The following is a 21,681-nucleotide window of genomic DNA, read 5'->3' as shown; positions in this document are numbered from 1 at the left end:
CACCCTAAGTCTAGAGGCGGGGGGTGGGGTGGGCACAGAATCCCCAGTGGAAGGGGTCAGAAATCCAGGAGAGCGGAGTCGGGCGAGTCCTCATGCAGCCGGGATGAGAATCCGCACAGTGAGCTCTCAGAGCCCCAGAGGCTCCTTCCCTCAGGACTGAGAGGGAAGCCCTAACATTCCTCTGGCAACACACCCTCACGGCCGCCAGTGGGCCAGAGACTGTATTTAGTTGTGCTAAAATCCTAAAGACCTAGATCAGGACTCCTAGACCTATGTCCTCAGCGTCCAAGAGGACAAAAGCTTGTGAGCAGGCTCTGTCCCCTCTGGGAAGAGAGCCACCTGCCGCGTGCCTGCCGAATGTTTCACCTCGAGGGTTATTACTTTCAAAATAGCATTTAATATACTTAATCTCATTACATAAGCAAGATATGTTCCGTGCAGAATATCTGGGAAAGCCAATAAAATATAAAGAAGGAGATTAAAAATTCACCATCATCTCACCAATAAGAAACAACTACTGCTTAAATTTTGCTTTGTCGTTTTCTCATCTATAAACTATAAAAAACAAAACCAGAGTAATTATATATATACATATAAATATAAAGCTTATATATATAATATAATATAATGTTTATATGTACACATATAAATGACTGAGGCATAACATATAGTAAAACCATAGCCCACCAGGTTCCTCTGTCCATGGGATTCTCCAGGCAAGAATACTGGAGTGGGTTGCCATGCCCTTCCCCAGGGGATCTTCCTGACTCAGGGAAGTCCATATATAATATAATAGAACATAACAACGTAACATAATATTTATAAATGATTGAGGCGTAACATTTAGTAAAAGACATAAAATTTAAGTTTATAGCTCAGTACATTTTTACATATTATTGCATCCATGAGACTATCACTCTGATCAAGATACACAACATCTCAGAATCCAGAAAAGCCCCTCCTCCTTTTCCTCAGTCAATAACTACGCCCATCTTCAAGATATAGCTGGTATTCTGACTTTCATAGTTTCAGATTACATTTGCCTATTCTTATGTATAACTAGATTTCCACAGTCACAGTATTTATTCTTTTTTTTTTCTTTTCTTCTTTTTTTTAATCTTAAAAAAAAAATAGCCATACATTCACATGAATCAGCCGTGGGTGCACATGTGGAGAAGGCGAGGGTGGGATGATATGAGAGAATAGCGTTGAAACATGTATATTATCATACGTGAAATGGATCGCCAGTCCAGGTTCGATGCATGAGACAGGGTGCTCAGGGCGGGTGCACTGGGACGACCCTGAGGGATGGGATGGGGAGGGAGGTGGGAGGGGGGGTCAGGATGGGGAACACACGTACACAGTATTTATTCTTTTATGTTTGGCTTCGCTTACCCAATCTGTGGCATCTACTACAAGGCCTAGCCTAGAAAAGGTACTTTGCATTGGCTCGTGAAAGCTCTGCTGGACGCATGTTGAGCGAATGAGTGAGTGAGTGAGTGAATGAATAGATAGGCTTTGGTGACGTGTTTTTTGCTCACTATCTGGTGGTCCCTGTGGAGAAGGGGGAGGAGTAGGGTGGCTCATGTCATGATCCGGGGGAGGGCGGAGGAACCTGAGCTAAACGGAGGCCCTGGGGAGAGCGAGGAGGGTGCCTGTCTGCCTGGCACTCACAAGGGCTGGGTTGGTGCCCGTGAGGACAGGACCCAGGGTATTTTTAGAAAACCCATCAGGGCTGCCGCTTGACAGTGCGGTGACAGCCTGTCGGCGTCCCGTGGCTTTATGGGGCGCCCCCGCCTGGCTCTGCCCCTGTGCTGTGAGCCCACTGTCCCCCTTAGAAGCCTGTGGGGGTCACGCTCAGCAGTGGCGTGGGGCAATGAACAGGCACAGATGAGGGGTCTGCAGCGCTTCTGGAAAGCACATCACTGGGACACAGAACTGCCTGGAGAAACGGTGCTATCATCCTGTACCCCAAGGAAGAGATGCATGCTCTTCAGGATCAGAGTCACAGCACAGCTCCCAGACAATGTACCCCCCTTTATTATTCAAAGTTCTCAAGGTTGAAAGGGACCCCTTTTCTGCCCCTCACCCCACCTGGGGCTTGAGCCCCTTTCTTTCCAACACAGGCTCAGCTCTCACACCCACCTTTTTGCTTTTTCTACAACCAGCATCTTAGCCGGGTCACTGCCATCTCTCCCCTGCCCTCCTCCGGCCACCTCCTCACTCCGTCTGCTCCTGTTTCTTGTTACCCAGTCTCCTCTACAGCAGGGCCCAGGTGTTCTCCACTGTTAAAGCCTCGACAAAGTGTCTGAACAGAGCTAGAGAAGGAGCAAGATTACTGGAGAGGGATGGAGCCCTGGTCAGCAGGAGAGAGCTGCTGGGCTCCGCAGGTGGAAGGAGGAGCTGTGGGCAGATGAGCGGGGACCCACTTTGAGACGCTGCTGGGACTAAGAGGGCTGACGTGGGAGGGACAGGGTAGACAGCACTGGGATGACCTAGGCGGGCCTGAGACCAGGCAAGGTTTTATTATCTCCTGAAGATTCATTTCCCTTTAGGGGAAAGGATTCCTGGGGCTTGGAAATGAATGGGTTGTGGGAGATTAAGAGGCAAGGGATGTGCTGGTTTTGCTTTTTGTTTTTTCTCTATGATGGGAAAACTGCCTTTGGGAATGTAGGAAATCAGTTCTCCATGAGCTCATGAGCTATTGGGGTAGAAGACAGTCATGCTATAAACTTCTAAATCAGATGAGCAGGCCTCTGACAAACTGTTAGAATGAGTGGTGATTATTGAGAGTGTTTATGCAGCATGTGACCTGGCCTGGGTTGTTAATGCTGTCCTGGAGACAGCGAAATTTCCGATCAGCAGTATTTTGGGGTTCCACTTGGAAAGAGCCCACCCCTCAGCTGACTGGTGCTGTTCTCTGCCGAGTGATTTAGTGGTCAGACTTGCTCAGTCAAGAGGGAGCAGCATCACGACAAGGCACCTGTGCCCATCTGCCAGTTTGGATGAACAGCCAGATCACAGGGTCAGTAACGCCTCCTGGCCAGAGTACATGAGCCGAGCAGCTGTCCCTGACATGCTGGCCAGGAGAGGTCCTCTTACCAAGGCAGCCAGGTCACCGCGGGGAGTGCGAGGTCTCCTATGGTCAGAAGGGTATGTGAGTGTCACGGCTATGGTCAGAGGGAGGCAGGAAGCCTGCTCTTGGCCCCTCATGCAGATATAAATCCAGGAAGCTGGAAAGGAGGCCATTAAGGTCAGGATGGAGGATACTCCCAGCATCCCCTGCTGCCAGAGGGATGGGTCTATGGTACACTCAGAGATTGACAGGGAGAAGAGATAGGAGTGGAGCTTGCTGCAGTTAAATAATTCCTAGATTGCAGAGCGTCTCCGAGCTTTATTTCTCTTTTGTAGAACGAGTAAAGTGAGATGAAGGATGAAAACTGCCCTATAAATTGAATGATGTTATGTGCACCTAACATTATTTTCCCCAGGAATTTTCATGTTTAATGTTTTTATCAGAAAGTTGGGGGAAGCTAGTGATTGCAGAGTTATCACATGTGTACAGAAAAATTGGGCGAGGAAGGGTGGCTGAGACACAGGTAAGGGAGACTTCGGGTTGCAGGATCTGAAGACTCTGTATTACCCTGGTTTCTCTCCCCTGGGTGCCCTCTCTGCACGACCCTCGGGAAACGCAGTGCCTCTAACGGAGCTCCACGCTTGTGATGTGGCTCCTGCCTCTCTCTAACTTAGGGTTTCTCCACCTCAGCGTCGTTGACACTGTGGTCTGGTTGTGGGGGCTGTCCAGAGCCTTGAAAGATGGTTCTCTAGCCACTAGAGGCCAGGAGTGGAGAAGGAAATGGCAACCCACTCCAGTGTTCTTGCCTGGAGAATCCCAGGGACAGAGGAGCCTGGCGGGCTGCCGTCTGTGGGGTCGCACAGAGTTGGACACGACTGAAGTGACTTAGCAGCAGCAGCAGAGCCCAGCAGTGCCACCCCTGCTCTCCTTAGGAAAACCAGACGTCCCTGGGAGACAAAACTCCCCTAGTTTGAAACCATCTTTCTAGCTTCATCTTTTGAACATTTCTGCCCGCATCATGTGTGGCTTTGGTCACATCAAAGTACATGTGGTTGCTTTAGATAAACAAAGGTTTTTCACACCTTTCGTATACCTTTGTGTACACAGATTCCTCCCTCTATCATCCTTCCCCACTCCTGCCTTTGAGGCTTCGTAAAATCTTGCTCATCTTTGAAAACTCATCTCAAGCATCTCTTCCTCCAGGACACCGTCCCTGAGGCTCGTGGCCAGTGAGTGTATTCACAGTATACGTCTTCTGGAGCCCAGGCTGTACGGATTGCAATTGTTTGCTTGTGATTCTATCTCACTGGACTATAAGCTTCTTGAGGGCAAATCCTGGATCTCCTTTACCTTTGCTCCCCAGTGCGTGGTACACAGCCTAGCACAGAGGTGGGCTCAGTAAATCCTAGTTGAGTAATATCATTTAATGAGTTACTACTGGCTGGTCACAGGATATAAAATGCTCTAGTCCAAATGAGGTCACTTTTTAGATCTCATTAAAGCAGGAAGTCTGATGCTCCATCTTTAGACAGCACAGCAAATCTCATGTGCAGACAAAAATCAATTTGTTATTATTTTAATCTCCAGGATGCCAGAGAGGTGCAGGGGAGTTTCCTCCTGTGAAAAATCTCTGTCTGACTCTGCCCTTGAGAAAACATTGGTGTGGCTACAGTAGGTAGCCCTTCCTCTCTGAAAGACACAGAGTGAGGTCGGACGCTGACCTCAGCCAAACTTTCTGCTTGCATCCCTCCTGAGTGAGGGGCTCTGACCACAACTTTCTTAAAAATATGCTCCCTCCCGTCCCAGAGCACAGCCCCACCCTGCAGCTTCCAGAACCCTTGGCTCTGGGACTTTCTCCGGCTCTCCTCTCTGCATTGTCAAAACGGAACAGACTGCGCAGAAGGAACGCGTTTGGTGCTGAGACCGGAGCCAGGGCACTCTGCGCGGATCCAGACAATCTGCTCCGCTCCTTCCAAGGAGAGAGGAAAGGCTTTCAGTACTTGCTGACAACCAAGTCGGTGATGGGAACATCTCTGGGTGACCAGGGCTAAACAAAGCAAGAGACGTACCCCCTACGCTGATGCGCTTTGAAAAATAAAGGGCTTCTAGCTTTAAATACCGTGGTTTTAGTGTGTGTGTGTGTGTGTGTGTGTGTGTGTGTGTGTGTGAGGGTGGTTGTGGTGATGCAAAAGCTGTCAAGTCGAACCTCCGCCCAGAGCTTGAATTGCGTTGATGGCCCCTCTTCCACACTTCCCTTGGACACCTTCAAGGACCAAAACCTCTCACTGTTAGATAGCTCTGTCTAATAGAAAAGCTTTTGGTCACTTTGATGATTTATCCTTCTGTCTTAAGTCCAATTCTTTCCTCCATTTGGAACTGGTCCAATCCGTCTTCCCCAGGAAAGATTTTTAGAGGCAACTATGTTTGTTACCACCCAAATCTATTCTTCAGGCTAAACAGACCCAGTTCTTTCAAATGTCTTTCCCGTGACAGTTTTGAGTCTCCCTGCTTCCTGATCGCCTCTTTCTTGTCACCACATATGTGACACAATGCTCTGGTTGTCTGTAGTCCTCACACAGTAAGTTATTTGGGATGGACAAGTTTTCTAGAGGGTTGAGGGGTTACCTCTCTAGCACCACACTTTTAAAAAGCATGATTGAAAGCATGCAGGATACGGGTCCCTTGTAGCAAGCCTAGATCTCTATGATTTTTCTTTCTGATGTTTCTCATCCCCTCTGACATCATCTCATGACATTCTTCTCCCCACACACCTCTCCAAACCTTTTTGCTCACCATCTCCCAACAAGACTGAATTTCTGTGCCATCAGAGAAAGAATGAGGACAAATGAGAGGAAGCCACAGAAGGTCAGATTACGTGTGGATATGAGAAGCATCTTCTACTGGCTGAGTGGTGCCTTTTCTTCATTGAAAAGGAGCTGGGAGTGGGATCTTGGCTTCAGAGGTGTCAAGCAGGGGCTTCCCTGGTGGTCCAGTGGTTCGGAAGCCACTTGACAATGCAGTGGACACAGGCTCAGTCCCCGGACTGGGAGGCTCCCAGATGCAAGTCCTGAAGCCTGAGCACCTACGGCCTGCGCTCTGCAACAGGAGAAGCCGCCACGATGAGAAGCCCATGCCCTGCAGCGAAGAAACCCCACACGTTACAACTAGAGAAAGCCGCACAAAGCAAGACCCAGCACAGCCAGAAAACAAGTCAATACAAAGTCTTTGAAAGGTGGCAAGCAGAGACACTTGGGGTGTCCTTGGGGTAGCTCCTCATGTACATCTGCTAAGGACTGGACTGGGTGCTCCACAGTCTCCTCCAGCTCTGGATTTTGTGGGTGTGGACAAAGATTCCACAATGGGGTTTTGTGTGAAATGAGGGCTCCTGGGTGTCCTTGTGACAGCCATGGAGGGAATGGAATGCCAGTCCCTGCAGCCCGTCAGCCGTGTGGCTGGTGGCTGAGTCGAGCCCCTCGAGAAGAGGGCACGGCATGGAGTGTGGTGATGGGCAAGAGGAAGGAGGGGCTGACTCTGCCTCCTGCATTTAGAGGACTTGAGGGACACGAGGTCTGAGACCGCCAGTTGGTCTGGGAGTGTTTGAAGTTCTGAAAGTGTAGGAGTCGAGCCTGGGACATTGTCCTGGAACCATTTGCCAAATTCCTGGACACCAGAGTGGCCACTGGGCTTATTGTAAATGTTGGGGTGTCAGTGTTCTCGCAGAATGCTGGAATCTCAGGTCTGGGTGAGACCTTGGCATCAGTCCAGTCCAACCCCTCAGAGCTGGCGCGCCCTCTGGGGGCCTCATCCAACCCCTGCCAAACACCTCGGTGTGTGATTAAAGGAGATGACAGATGGGAATGGTTGACCATTGACAGGTAAATAAATGTCTCCCCTCTCTCCGACTTCTCCCTTTGCGTGACAGGAAGCTCCCTGCCTTCTAAGACAACTCACTCCACTGTGGTGGTGGTGGGGGGGGGGGGCGGTTTGCCCTGAAATCTGCTTAGCTGGGTGCCTGGTGCCCTCGTAGGACATTTTTTTATTGATTCCATGTTATCTGAGGAATCAGGTGTTACTGAGTACAGTTGCTTATGATCAACGTGACTACTAACAGCAAACTTGTGCCAGGCACTAGATTGAGTACTTTACAAACTAAACACAAAAGTCAGGCTTAGGAAAACTCCAGTGCTCACTGGGTCATAGCTGGAATGGCCCCCAGATGTCACTTCATTCAGTCTTCATGTTCCAGAATATAAGATCCAGACTCAGATATTAAGCCACCAACTCCAGCTCTGTCATGGATGGATCAAAGTCATCTCCCTAAAGGAGGTGTGGTCACCAGGATTTCTGGACAACTTGTCTTCCTAAGGAAGCCAGTCCTGCAGGAATGTAGTTAGAAGCAGTGGTTTCACATAGAGACCCTCATCAGAACTGCTCTGCCCATCCTGTGTCAGGAGGCTGGGCTAAAGAGACATGTTCTGCAAAGTCCAGGTGAAATGGAGGGCATTCTCTGGCCACTGTGGATGGCAGAGAGGCAACGACAGTCTTAGGTCAGGTTCCTTAGAAGCAGAGGCTGAGAAAGGGTATAAGGTCTCACGGTTTATAGAGGGAAAAACCTGCAAGGGAGGGAGATAGAGAAGCAGGATAGGGAGTGGAAAGGAACAAATGCCAATGTGTTTGAGCGTAGGGCTACCAGATAAAATATAGAGCGTCCAGTTACATTTGAATTTTAGAGAAACAGTGAGCAATTTTTACTACAAGGATTTCTAAATATTGCATTGGACGTGCTTATACTAAAAATGTGTGCTTTTGTCGATCTGAAATGCGAATTTAACTGGATATCCTGTATTTTTATTTCCTAAATCTGGCAACCCAGTCTAGGCCGACCAATCAGCTCTGTGTACCCCAAACTGAGAGATTACCTGGGTTGTGAGAGTTTCAGCGCCCTAAACTGTGGTCTCAAGTAAAGCTTAGCCTTGGCCTAATCTTTGGGGAGGGGGTAGAAACGAGACTGACACTCTGGAACCTAAACACACGACCAAAGTGTCCCCTTGAGCGGAGGGCACTGCCGTTTCAGAGCGCTGTTTCACTTAGTCATCCCTGAGCTGGCTGTAGTTGCTGAGCGGCGGGGGCTGGGGGAGGGGGGTGCGGAGGCGGGCAGGCTGACCTCCTGGAGAGGCAGCTCCTGTTTCCTGAGGGCAGTTTGCCCAAGAAAGGGGGCAGCTGTGAGTTGATACCAGGCAAGCAGGTCACACTCATAGCATCTGGGGGCGGGGTGCAAAGGGGCCCGGAGTGTCCCATACCGTCTGCTCCACCATCTACAGGCCTCCGGCCCAGGACAAGCGGTGAAAACTAAGGCTGACTCCGGTCCCACTGATCAGGGGGTAGCTCCTCTGCTCCAGGCTGGACGTATGGGAAACTCCAGCGCAGACTGGTTGGGATGTGCTGCCGTGTTCACAAAGTTCTGTGAGAGCCCAGAGGAGGGTCTTTCATTATTTTCCTAACTGGGAGAAGGACCAGAACAGATTTTACAGACAGAGTAATATCTGCACCAGGCCTTGAAAACGGGTGGGAGTTTGTAGGGTTGGGAGGGGAGAGGTGAGGGGGTGGTTGGGGATGGGAGGGGAAGGTGCAGCTGAGGCATAAAGGTCACAGTCCTAGAGGCTGAGGTGTAGAGGTGCAAGATGTAAAGAGGTCTCATCAAGCCCCCCAGGAAGCAGTTACATGAGGCTTCAGTTTCTTTTCTGCAGACTGATCCCTAAGCCAGGCGAGCACAATGCCTTTTGCCAAGGTGGTAGATTCTACTGGGGCAGGTTTTGTCCGAATGACAAAGTATCTGGTTCAGGCAAAGGGCTGAAGGACTTATTTTCTGACCTAGGCTAATGCTTTGGAAAGTGCTGGCGGCCCTGCTGACTTGGGGATGCCCGGACACCTGGGGAACGTCCCAGCTCCTGGCAGGGGAGGCCCCGCCACCCGGCCCTGGCCCAGATCCATGGGAAGACAAGCTTCCTTCTCACCTTTCCAGTATATCCTGAAACCAGAAGCCCCATGACACTGGCTCCTCTGTCCCTGCTCTGGGATTTCAGCTCTGGCTGAGGCAGGATACCCACGCTGCTGAGAAGCCTGAGAAGCTTCTGGGACAAAGGTGCAGGGAGGGTCAGCTGGGGAGAGCGATGGGACCCAGCCCAGATCAGTGTCCCCATTTCTGGGCTGAACTCGGCCAGCATTGTAGAGCTCAGCATCTGAGTCTTCCAGTGGCCTTATGATTTCTTTTCAGCCCTTTGCAGAGGGAAGGAGGGCTATTAAGCCCTTATTCCAACAACGTACTTGCTGTGTGACCTTAAACATGTCACTTGGCCTTGCTGAGCCCACCTTCACATCTTTACTAACGACAAACATCAGTACTAGCAACTAACATCCTTGTAGCATTTGCCAGCTTTCACGATAGCACAGTCACATAAATTTTCTGATTTACATTTCTTAGCAAATTTTGAAATGGGTGAGTGGGCAAAGTAGCATTAGTATCTCCAATCTAAGGAAGAAGAAATTAAATATAAACAGTGTAACTTGCTCTACTGTTATAGCCACAAGGCCCCTGGGATTAGGGCTCCTGACTCTAGGACACCAAATAGGCAATGATCTCTTATCAGAGTCTCAGGAAATGTCTGAGACGAGTCAGCACTTTAAAGGTCTTGATGATGGGACCCAGGGAGCATTTGGTTTCCATGAGTTTTCTGACACCTACAGGAGCTGGGCTCGGGAGGGCAGAGTATCCTACAATTGGCCCCGTATTCTGTTTCTGCTGCAGTCTGATGTGAATTCAAATCTCAGTGCCCTGTGCTCTTAGAAATACAATAAAAATATTTCATTCTGAAGCCACGACCCCAATTGTTGGTAGAAATAAAATAAGATTTGACAACATGGTGTTTCTCTTGGGATCCATTAGGGAGGTCCCAGGAGCCCCAGAGCCTGAGGGCTGGTGTCCTTTTTAGATTCCAAAGTGACTGCATCTCAGATCAGTCACTGCTTAGAATCTAAAGAAGCAGACAAAGCTAGTGCTGAGGGTTCCAAGGTGGGAAAGGTCTCTTCCAGTTGGGGTGACGGGCCGAGGAGAGGAGCAGAGCCAGGGAAAGAAAATAATAAAAACAGTGTTAATGAAGACTGTTTATTTTTTTGGAGAGGTAAGAAGGAAGCAGTTGGGAAGATGTGAGGTTTGGGGCCAGCAAGGAGTTTGCAGCCAGACACAGATTTCAGCATAGCCACTTATGAGCTAAGTGAATCCAGGCCAGTCACTCATCTCTCTAAACCTCCTCACGTGTGACCTGGGTGTGGCAGGACCACACCCTAGCACTAGGGGCCAGGTCTCCAAAGGGCTGGCAGAGTGCTTGACCACAGCGGGGACTCCATATGTGTTCATTCCACTGGTTTCCCCACCTCTTCCCTTAAGTGAACCACTCGCCTAGAAAGTATGGAACTCTCTTTCATCAAAATACACAAAAACTCTGTCTTCTTAGAGAAATCTGACAAAACTAACTTTTAAGATGAAAAAATGGCTCTGGATGAATAATGGACCCATTGACTTATTTTCTTCTGAACTTCCTAGCCATGCTCCCCCCAAACATGCACACACACACATGCACACACATGCATACACAGAACTGGCATGCCATGGAGAAGGATGGCCGGCATCCTGCCCAGGCTAAATGTGGAGGCAGAACAGGCCATTCTGGATCCCCTGGGGGAATGGGGTCTGTGTGTGGCCCCCGCCAGCAGACTCTGAGAACCAACCACAGGCCTAGTGTCCACTGCCCACTCTGCCCTGTGAGGATGGAGCCCAGTATCCCCATTCCGATTTCCTCTTGGGAAAAGAAAGGAAGGAAATTGGAGACAGAAAGACGAAATGAAAGCAAAACGATGGAAGGAAGGAGGGGAAGGTAACAGACCTGGTACAAGTGTGAAATCAAAATAATAGACTCAGGCGAGCGCGATGCATGTGAGCAGAGTGTGACGTGGGCAGCCCCCACATAGACCTTCTGTTAAAAATAGCCTTCGTCTAAATGTGGAAAGAGCGTAAATATAGTAGCGGTTTCGGCTTACTACAAGCCGAGCCGCCCCAGCTCCAAGTAACAGAGGCTTATTATAGGATGTGTGCGTCAGCAGCAGGAGAGGAGGGAGGGCAGATGGGCAGGCCCTGGGCTGTGGGTACAGTACCCTCCAGCCGGCCAGGGTCAGCCAGCCTCCTGTGGGGTGGGATGGCTGGGCTGGGCTGCCCTAAAGTGCTCTCACGGAACTCTGATGGGCAGAAAACTCCAGCCAAGCTGAGGGGTGGGGAGGAAGGAAGGAGTCGTGGTGCTGAACGGGATCTGGGGAGGACTGTCTTAAAAACGCTGCTCTTGGACATGGCAGGAAGCTTTCAAAGGAAGCCCCTGGGATGGCTGGGCTGTGGACAAAGCAGCTTTCTCAGCCCTGAGTGCAGGGGACAGAACCCCTGGAAACCTGTGGAAAGTGCCAGAAAAGAATTTGATTCAAATCAAATCAGTCTGATTAAAAAAAAAAAAGGCTTTGGGTTTGAATCTCCGTGTCCTGGGCATTACTTAGGAGGTGTGCAGAGCGCAGTGACTGACGGAACGGCCAGCTGGCTGAGGGGGCTGCTTTCCCGGGGCAGAGCAGAGGGAGCGACGGCCGTTCTGTGGGAAGCTCCGTGCTCTTCCTTCTCTTGATCAGGTGCCCATGGAGTGACTGGCCATGTGGGCGCTGAGACCTGCTCCTGGCTGCATGTCTCATCTAACCTCTCAGGGGACCCTCACTATCTCCCTGACCTGTCACTCTTTAACCCAGGTCATTCCTCCTCTCGGCTCAGCGCATGCTTGTGTGTGTATCACGTATGCACATAGCCCAACACACACACACACACACACACACACACACACACACACAGAGTTAGCGGCTGAGGCCCATTTCTAGCGAGAGCCCTTTGCGCCCCTCGCGTCCTGCCCACCCTGGCCTCTCACCCCGCCGTGTCCCTCCGGTTGCCCTGCTCCGGCCCTCCGGCTGCTGCTTTTCACCCCTCACCTTGAGAGCCTGCCCCTCGCAGGGGAGACACAGCTGGCCCCACCAGGTGGATCTTCAACCTCTTCTTCTCAGGCACCGCGGAGGCGTGCCCTGTGGCTCGGCCCTCTCTGGTTCCGCCATCCCTAGAGACTACCCTGCTGGCTGAGCTCTCGCCCCAGGACTGGTGCCCTCATCATCCGTCACCTTCACACTGGTACTGGTCTCCCCAGTACCATCCAAACTGCCCTGAAAACCACCTTTCCCAGGTGCAGGCTCAACACCGTCACCGCTCCGCTCAAAATCCTGGCAGTGACTCCCCACGGCCTGCTGGACAAAGTCCACCTCTCGGAAGGCCCTTACTCGTCCTCCCCCCATCCTTACACCTCTTCTGAGAAGCCTTCCCGGATCTCTTCCACCCCAGATCTTAGGTTGTTTTTATACCTGAAAATGAACCACGAGGTCTCACCCCATGTCTCGGCGAGGGGTCCTCTCATGTGCTCCAACAGAGCCTGTATGTTCCTTTTCTACCACACTCGTCAATCTGTGTCGGAGCTGTCTTTTTAACTGTTGGTTTCGCCCAATGGATTCTGAGTCTATGAGGGCAAGGTCTGGGAGGACTTGTTCATGCCATATCCCCAGTGCCTAGCATGGCGTTTGGTTCAGTGCGCCGATTGAAATGGGCTTCCAGGGCTCTCTCTTTCTGCTGTGGCCTGAATATTTGCATCCCCTAAATTCATATGCTTAAAACCTAATCCCCAGTGTGATGGTATTTTGGACACGGGGCTTTGGGGAGGTACGTACGTCATGAGAATCCTCCAATTAAAAATAAAAAAATGAAATAAAAAGTGAAATAGATAACTAACAAGTACTTACTGTGTTGCACAGGGTAACTCTGCTTAATATTGTGTAATAACCTAAGTGGGAAACGAATTTGCAAAAGAACAGATGTGTCTGTGTTATAACTGGTTCACTCTGCTGTCCATCTGAAACTAACACAGCATTGTAAACCGACTACAGTCCAATATAAAATAGAAATCTTTTAAAGAACCTGCAAGAAAAAAAAGCCCACCTGATGGGATTAGTGCCTTTATCAGAAAAGACAGGAGAGATTTTACCCCCTGCCACATGAGGACCCAGCAAGAAGACAGCAGACCAGTAAGAGGGCCGTCCCCAGCACCCAGCCATGCTGGCCTTTCAGGTACCCTGAAATGGCACTACCAGCCTCCAGTTCTGTAAGAAGCAACTATCTGTTGTTTAAGCCACTCAGTCTACGGTACTGGTTATGGCAACCCAAGGTGACGATGGCAACTTTACCTTCTACAGAGGCCACCAGCTGTTTCCAGGCTCCTCTATTTTCCACAGCCCCCCCGCTCCCGGCCCTTTGTCCTGGCGTGAGGACCACCCAGATACAGCTCCAGATGGTGGGCCTGGAGTCAGAAGGGCCGGGTTGGAGTCCCGCCTCTTAGCTGTCTGCCACTGGGCAAGTCTCTGTGTCTTTCTGACCAGTTTTCTCGACGGTGAAAAGGGGTGAGACCACTCACTGCATGGGGTGACTGAGGGCTGACAGGCAGAGAGTGGGGGGCCATAAGCAGCTGACAGACTGCAGCACCCCTCAGACACCGGGGCCTTCGTCACAGCCCTCGGCCCGACGGCTGTGCTTTGGAGACCTGCCCAGACCCAGTCGTGTTGACTCAGCTGCAGTTTGGGCTCCTGAGGATGCCCTAGAAAACACTTTTGCCACCTCTCTGTTAACGGCTCACAATCTCCAGACACTTCTGATTGCCAGGACCCTTTTGAGCACACAACTATTTTCTTCCTCAAAATCCTTAAAAAGAAAAAGGCTTGAATGGCAATCAGAACTGGCAGAAGCTGGACTGTCATTGTGAACCGAGGAAGGAGGCTACAAAAGGAAATGGGAAGAAAGTGGATATGCTGATAGCCGGGCTGGTGCTCTTCCAGGTAAGTCTACCTGCCCTGGCCCCAGGCGGCCCTCCTGGGGTTGGCCGGTCCTTCAGGCTGCCAGGGCACAGCAGAAGTAATGAATAGTGCGGAATAGCAACACTGGGAGGGTTACACCTTCTACTCAGAGTGTTAAAACAGTGGGAAAAGCTGGACTGTGGATCCAGCAGAGCCCAGCTTTAGCCTCTTTTCTGCCCCCTTATGAACAGAGTATAACTGGAGTCTTAAACTCTCACAGCCTCAGTTCCTCATCTGCAAAATGAGGATCATTTTGATAAGAAACAAATTCAAATGTGATTGTTTCTGGAAATCTCAAGGACAGTACCTGTGCTCAATAAATGGTAATTGCAACTGATTCGAAATCGACTTCTCTAGATTAGTATTTCATACTGCCAGGAAATAAGCAAAGACAAACGATTCAGAAAACTAAAGTATTGGAGTTGATTGTGTTTTTATATTAAAAAAAAATACCTCTCAATCAAGACAAAACAAGCCCCACAAAGCAGTCTGAAAAGCTTGCCATGGAAGCAAGGATTTGGGGGAAGGACAAGAAGAAAGAGTTCTGTAGGATTATACTAGAAGAATCAGAGCCTCAAATTGCTTAGAATCTCTCAAATTTGTGCTGCAGCTTGTTATATAGAAATTCTAACAACTAGGATGCAATATATGTTTCCAGATGGCATACACTAATAGAATTATGTGTGTGGGGGGGTGCTTCTGGAAGTGTGTCTCTTCATCAGCCACTGATCTATAATCAATCTATCCCTCCTGTGTCTTAACTTTTCTTGTATATGCACACATCTGTGGTTTCATGTAACAAATGGTCATATGAGTAGGTGGGGGTAGGGGTGTGGTGGAGAGGCCAGGGGCTCAGACCCTGAGGGAAAACCTTCCTGATTCAATCCTTGGCTCCGCCTTGTATTGTCTGAACATTGTATTGTCTGAACGGCATGTTGGGGAGAACAAATAACATTATCTACCTTATCTACCTCAAAGATAGTTGTAAAAATGAGGGATACTGTGGTAAAAATGCTTAGCATAGTTCTACTGGTATCATTGTATAAATTCACAAGGGCTTCCCTCGTAGCTCAGTGGTAAAGAATCCACCTGCCAAGTAGGAGACACGGGTTTGATCCTTGGGTCAGGAAGATCCCCTGGAGAAGGAAATGGCAACCCACTCCAGTACTCTTGCCTGAGAAATCTCATGGACAGAGGAGTCTGGTGGGCTACAGTCCATGGGGTTGCAGAGAGTCAGACACGGCTGAGCGACTAAACAGCAGCAATCAATTCCCACACATGTAGACACAAGTGTAAATTCTCATCCTCTCATTTAGGCCTACTCATTCACACAGGTGCGCGTTGACAAATAAGCACGTGTACCTACACGTGTGTGCATTTAAGTGTAGACACCCAGGGCGTGTGTAACTTTGCTGTATAACCTAATGGAGAATATTGCTTCTCCCAGAGCTGGGGTCCAGAAATAGCTTCGAGCCGGAGTTCCTACGATGCTCTGCATGCAGGGACTGTGGGTGGGGGCTGAGAACAAGCACCCGTTGTGCCCGAGGGAGATGTCAGGATAGGGGAGGTGTGGCGGCTGTGGGGCACATGCTGCAGACGGGACCCAGGCTGACAGAGGGCCCCAGCTGCTGTGCACTCCTACTTGTATTGAGGCCACACTTCTTACGGGCTGCTCCCAGCCAGTCAGCCTGGAGCGAGTCGGGACGCTAGCACTCCTGTCTCCAGGAGAACAGGGGCTTCTCTGATGGTTGGCTGTGGTTTGAAAACTCCCTCATGGCCTCGCTCAGCCTTCCTAGAGCACATAGTGGGTCTAGGACGCTTCCAGCCAACATTCCTCCCCACCCTCCTCCACTGAGATCAGACTTGCAATCTGGTGTGACGGTTCTCCCCACTGGCCTCCCCCAGCTCCCCCGCTTCTCCTCAAGTTGAATCCTGTCTTTATGTGTGCTTCTAACACCACCAGGACATGTGGAATCCCAGGCCACAGAGGAGCCCAGAGGCGGGGGCAGAGCTGCGTCCCCGGTCACGCGTGCTGCCCCTCATTAACTGGCACACGCACATAGCCAGGCAGCGCTTCTTATCATCCAGGTGGGCTGAGGAGACGAAGGTCTGAGAAGCTCTGTCCCTCGCCCAGGCTCACAGGGTCAGAAGGTAGCCGAGCCTGGTCAGAAACCCAGGCTTCCTGAACCCCAAGTCTCTGCTCTTTTTGCTCTATGCTGTCCGTTGAGCACCTTACCAAAAGTTTCCACCAGCCTCATATCACATCCTCAATTATCATCGTGACCCTTTTGTCCCTCCTCCAAGGGACTTGTCCCACTCCCAAGCCACTTTAGTCCCTGGAAAAAATCTGGGAGTTTCCTACTCCTCCTGACACCCCCACAAATTCTCATTTCCTCCGTCTTCCCGGGAGCAAAAGCCCCGGGGAGCCTGAGCCTCACTACCAAGCACACAGCAGCCTGGGGTCCGGCCGGGGATGTGGGGAGAAGCTGCTGCTCCCCGCGCTGGAAACCTGCCCGCCGCGCCTCCTTCCTTCTTGCTTGAAAGTGCTCTAGAGTTTCTGTGCTCACAATGCCTGTCTTTGGAAGCCTGCCCTCTGAGGGTTGCCATGGTGACTGTTTTGGTACTGCATGCTAGAAAAAGCAGAGGCACCTGCTGGTCACACCACCAAACTTGTCTCTCTGAAAAATCAGCAGATGGCATTTGTCAGAAATGCCTACTTCTTGATTAATTTGAGAAAAAGAAGAGTGTGTAGCAATGCTTATGTCCTTTAACCTGGACTGGCTGTGCTGGTGTTTCTTCGGGGAAGATGTGACATCACTGTGCACAAACCCCATAAGCTTCCTTTGAAGGTGTTGGGTCACTGAGTTTTCCAGAGAGGCTAAGAAGTTTGGTGATTTGAACTTCAGTAGATGAAAACAAGGGGAAGGTGGTGATGCCACTTTCCCATTAAGAGGGGTGAGGATTTCAAGACTAATTCTGTAAAGGTTCATCTCTCACTTCTAGTAACTTCCACAGATTTTCAAACATTCTTCAGATCAGATCCAAATTTTAATTAACATGAATGGGGAAAAAAAAATGATGATTTTTTGGATTCGAATCCCAGCTCTGCCACCCATTAATTTTGTGACCTTAGGGCAGTCCCTCAGGCCATCCAAAGCTCAGATTCCCCAGCTGTAAATCAGTGATGATAAGAGTATTTATCTCACAAGTTTGTAATGAGGATTAAATGGGATAGCTATTATCATCATCATCATCATTATTATTAACTAGAATTAAATTTAGGCATGGAGGGATTGACCAATCCACATGCTCATACAGATTTTACATATAACTCTGTTCATAAAAATAAATTAATTTCTCTGTTGCAATCGAAGCAGTGATATTTTAGTTAGAACACCTAACCCCTCCCCCCCAAAAAAAACTTCTGGGTGCACATTGTATAATGTGTCTCTAACTTAGCTGTTCTCTTGTTCTGCTTTCCTAGATCTCATATCCGGGCTTTCACATGCTCTTGTCACAGCTTGCAATATTCTTTGTTCCCAGTGTTATTTAGCAAACTTTGAATGTAGGTGTGAGTTGATTCCCTAAACAAACCTTGACTACCAACTCTTAATTTGGGGCTATTTGCAAGAGTCTTCGGCAGAATGGGTTATGTAGATTTCTACTCTTTTTTCACTTGTGTGTTCTCTAGAAAGGATTTCTCTATAGTAATTTGATCCTATAATGAGGCCTGGTAAATTAGGGATGGCAAAACCTGGGTGATCACCATCCCCTCCTGTGGCCGTGACAGACATTGCTAATCAATTACAACATTCTTCCCACCGAGTCCTGAAGGACTTGCAAACCTTCCTGAAGACAGTGTTCAAGGCAGCCATGCTAATTCACTAGAATCAGCACAGGAAAGGGAAGGCAATCTGTTTGCCATCCTGGCATTGGGGAAAGAACCCTGGAATGGAAAGCCGCAAAAGGTAATGCTAATCCCAGTTCTGCCTTTAACTAAGTCTGTGAACTTAGATTCATCATTTCCTTCTCTGAGGCTCAGTTTCCATATTTGAAATAAAAGAAAGAAAGAAAGAAAGAAGGGAAAAAGGAAGTCTTTAATTCCTTCTAGTTCTAAAAGTCTCTATGCTCTCAGCATCCACCTCCCCACCTCCCACTACAAACACACATTCTCCCATCAGGTGGGCTCCCAACACCCAAAGCAGGCTCTGATCTGTTCTTTTCCTGGGACTTGTCCAAATGATCAGATTTTATCAAACATCCTGGGGTGGTTGAGTGCTAAATAAAACATTCTCAGATGCTTAGAATTACCAAATTACAGCATTTGAGAGCTGAAAGTCACCTTAGAGCACCCTGAGATGAATCCTCCATACTAAAGATGAAGAACTAGAACAAGTGAGTTCAGTGAATTCCCTGAGGTCACTCAGCAAGTTAACAAGTTGATCTGGTCCCCGTTACGGGATCCATCAGGTCTGAGACCAGGCCAGTTCTCAGTTGTGTGATCTGGGCTCCACCAATCTGATGTACCCATGGAAGAATTCAGTTCAGAAGTGGAGCAGAAAGCCTTGGTAGTGTCAGAGCCTGAGGTTATGGTGTTCAATGCTCAGCATGTTTGGTGAAAGCCATGGTATTTATGCCCGCACGGGTTGCCAGTGGGGCCTCTGAAGGTGTTATCTCATTTTGTGGTTTGGGCATTTGCCTGGCTGGCTACCTATATGCTGCACTCTTGGCTGCCCTGGAGATTTTGTGAGCTATCTAATATTCTTTAATAAATTCTCTTTCCATTAAAATGAGCTAAGTGGGTTCTGTTGTTTATACTAAGAGTCCTGACTGGCACACCAACCCTTGAAAGGAAAGGAAATTCTAAATATAAATGCCACTTCACAGACACTTGTTAATCCTCTCTCTTCTCCTCCGCCCTCCTGCCTTTCTTCTGTCATGCCTGTCAAACTCATCATCATCGAAGCATTGTGGGACCTGTGAAAAGAGATATGTTGGATCTAAATTCCCACAAAATGACACTGGGTGTTTGAAAACGCGTACAAAGAGGCATTGCTCCTCAATGGGGAGGGGTGGGTGTCTCAAGGATTTGTGAGGGCTGCAGGGGATGGGTGGTGGAGGGTCAAAGAGGGTGCAGACGTTCCTTTAGCTCCTCTCCTTCCATCTGCCCCATCCTAGAATTTAAGATACTAGTAAGAATGATGGAAGATAATTTCCATTGGCTCATGTGTGAACTTAAATAGGAGCTGATTCCCAGGTTGGTGCTCCTGCTCTTCTCCTAGGTCCCTCCTTGTAAGACTTGTGCTACGTAGCGAAAGGTACACAGGGATTAATTTGCTTGGAGAACCTTCCATGCAATGACCAAACAATTACAGATGATCCAAAAAACAAACAAAGAGGGACAGGGAAGGGAAATAAAGACCAGCGGAACAAAGGAGAGGCTGAAAACAGATAGAATAAATTCTCCTTACCTGAGTTCCACAGATATCAACTGTTCATAGCAACTCGGTGGGTGGAGAATGGACTCAGATCCGCCTGGCACCCATTAGATGTGTGATCTCGGACCTTTTGGACAGATTTTCTAACCTCTTTGAGCCTCTCTTCCCTTTATTTTATATATTGCATATATTATATAATATAGTCTGCACTGGGCTTCCTGGGTGGCTCAGTAGTAAAGAATCTGCCTGCCAACATAGGAGATGCAGGTTCAATCCCTGGGTCAGAAATTTCCCCTAAGAAGGAAATGACAACCCACCACAGTATTCTTGCCTGGGAAATCCCATGTGACAGAGGAGCCTCGTGGGCTACAGTCCACGGGGTCGCAAAGAGTCAGACACGGCTGAGCGACTAAACAGCCACAACAACATAGATGTGTTATATTCTCATTATTGGTGAAAGTCTGTCCTATAGACCGACTGGGAATGCTGTCAGGAGCGATATTTGAATGGCTCCTCTGAGGAGAAACACATAACCTTGTTTTCTCTATGTTTCTGTTTAAAGACATTAATATTATTGTTGATTCACTGACATTGAACTCCTGGCCAGCAGCACTGGAATTCATGCGTGAATGAGGCTCATCTAACACACATTTTCTATGTAAGTCACACCAACATCTCCTTGTGCACCACTATGCTTGGAGACACTTTAAACAGCAAAATCTCTAACGGAAAGAGCACCAAATGTGAAAAGACATGGCGAAAAGGAGCTTGTTTGCAGGATGAGAGCTGAAACAAGACGGCACAGCGTCGCCTTGTTGAACCTTGGCCGGGAACACCTGTGATGGGCAGCTCAGATCTGTAACTGCTCTGGCCATTCTGCAAACAACTGTAGGGGTGCTGCGAGTGTTGATTTGGGGGATTATAGATCAATTTTAACAAGTAGGCAAATTCGCACATATGGAATCTATGACTAATGAGGATTGACTATATATACAATTATATATTGCTATCTTATCTCACTTAGTTTTTGTCAGGACCAAATGCATGGGAGGATTCATCACAACAGTAAGACACTGTAGAAATTAATTTAATGGTTATATAACACACGTGCTGGTGGATGCCAGCACATTCTCTCAGGTCAGGAGTCACCTCCTCCAGGAAGTCTTATATCAAAGGCAATGACTTAACCATAAATATAAACTAGAATGGGTTCCTGGTTTGCCTGAGTGGGGTGAAAGAAAAGAAGGTCAAGACGACCACTCGCTTATTTCATTCAGCTTCTCACCTTGTCCAGGAACCTAGATGCAAGGGTATACACTGCCAAGTGGCAAGGTCAGGATGTGTATCCAGGATTTCTGACTCCAGAGTTTGGAGTCTTAACCTCTGGGATATACTAAAACCAAACTTTGTCACATCATAATTGAAGCAAAAGCGCATCACTTAAAATTTCCGGGAGAAAACTCATGGACCCTTGGGGGTACCTCTCTGTACCTCCTCCCATTACCCCAGTTAGAGAAACATAGATTTGCTGGAGTCCCTCCAAAGTGTGCTAAAGCTTATAAGCCTCTTTTCCTGCCCCCTTCAAACCACCACCCCAGGGGTGACGTGGTGGCTCCAAGATGACACAGATGACAATGGCCTGGGATGAAGACTTAGGGCTCTGGGGTCACGAACCGGGAATGAGTTGGCTCCGTGGAGGATTAAGGGTGGAGATTCAATCTAGGAACTGGCTAGGCATGAGCAAAGAGTCCCAAAGAGGTTTCTGAGATGGGGACACTGCCTGATGGCCTCTCCCCAGTCCCTTTTGTCCTCTGCTCTTTGAGAGTTTATGGGGATATGGATTCCATGCACAAAGGCAAAATTTCCTAGAACTAGTACCCTGAGGAACCCACTCATTCTACAAATGTTTACTGAATGCCTGTTGTATTCCAGGACTTACGTAAATGGTTGAGCATGCTGACATTAAGCACTGGGGTGTATTCATATCGTATCTACCTTAGGAGAGATAGTCAGACCCAGGGGTGGAGAACGTCCCCTCAGTTTCCTCATGGTGACATGGAGGAAATCCCGGTACCTACCTTACAGAGTTGACATGAAATTAAATAGGCTAATACACATAAAGGTTTAGACCAGTGCCTGTTA

This window comes from Cervus canadensis, chromosome 14 (assembly GCF_019320065.1).
Source record: "Cervus canadensis isolate Bull #8, Minnesota chromosome 14, ASM1932006v1, whole genome shotgun sequence".
NCBI classification, from domain to species: Eukaryota; Metazoa; Chordata; class Mammalia; order Artiodactyla; family Cervidae; genus Cervus; species Cervus canadensis.
The sequence above is the reverse complement of the archived record's forward strand: the minus strand, read 5'-3'. Positions refer to the sequence as shown.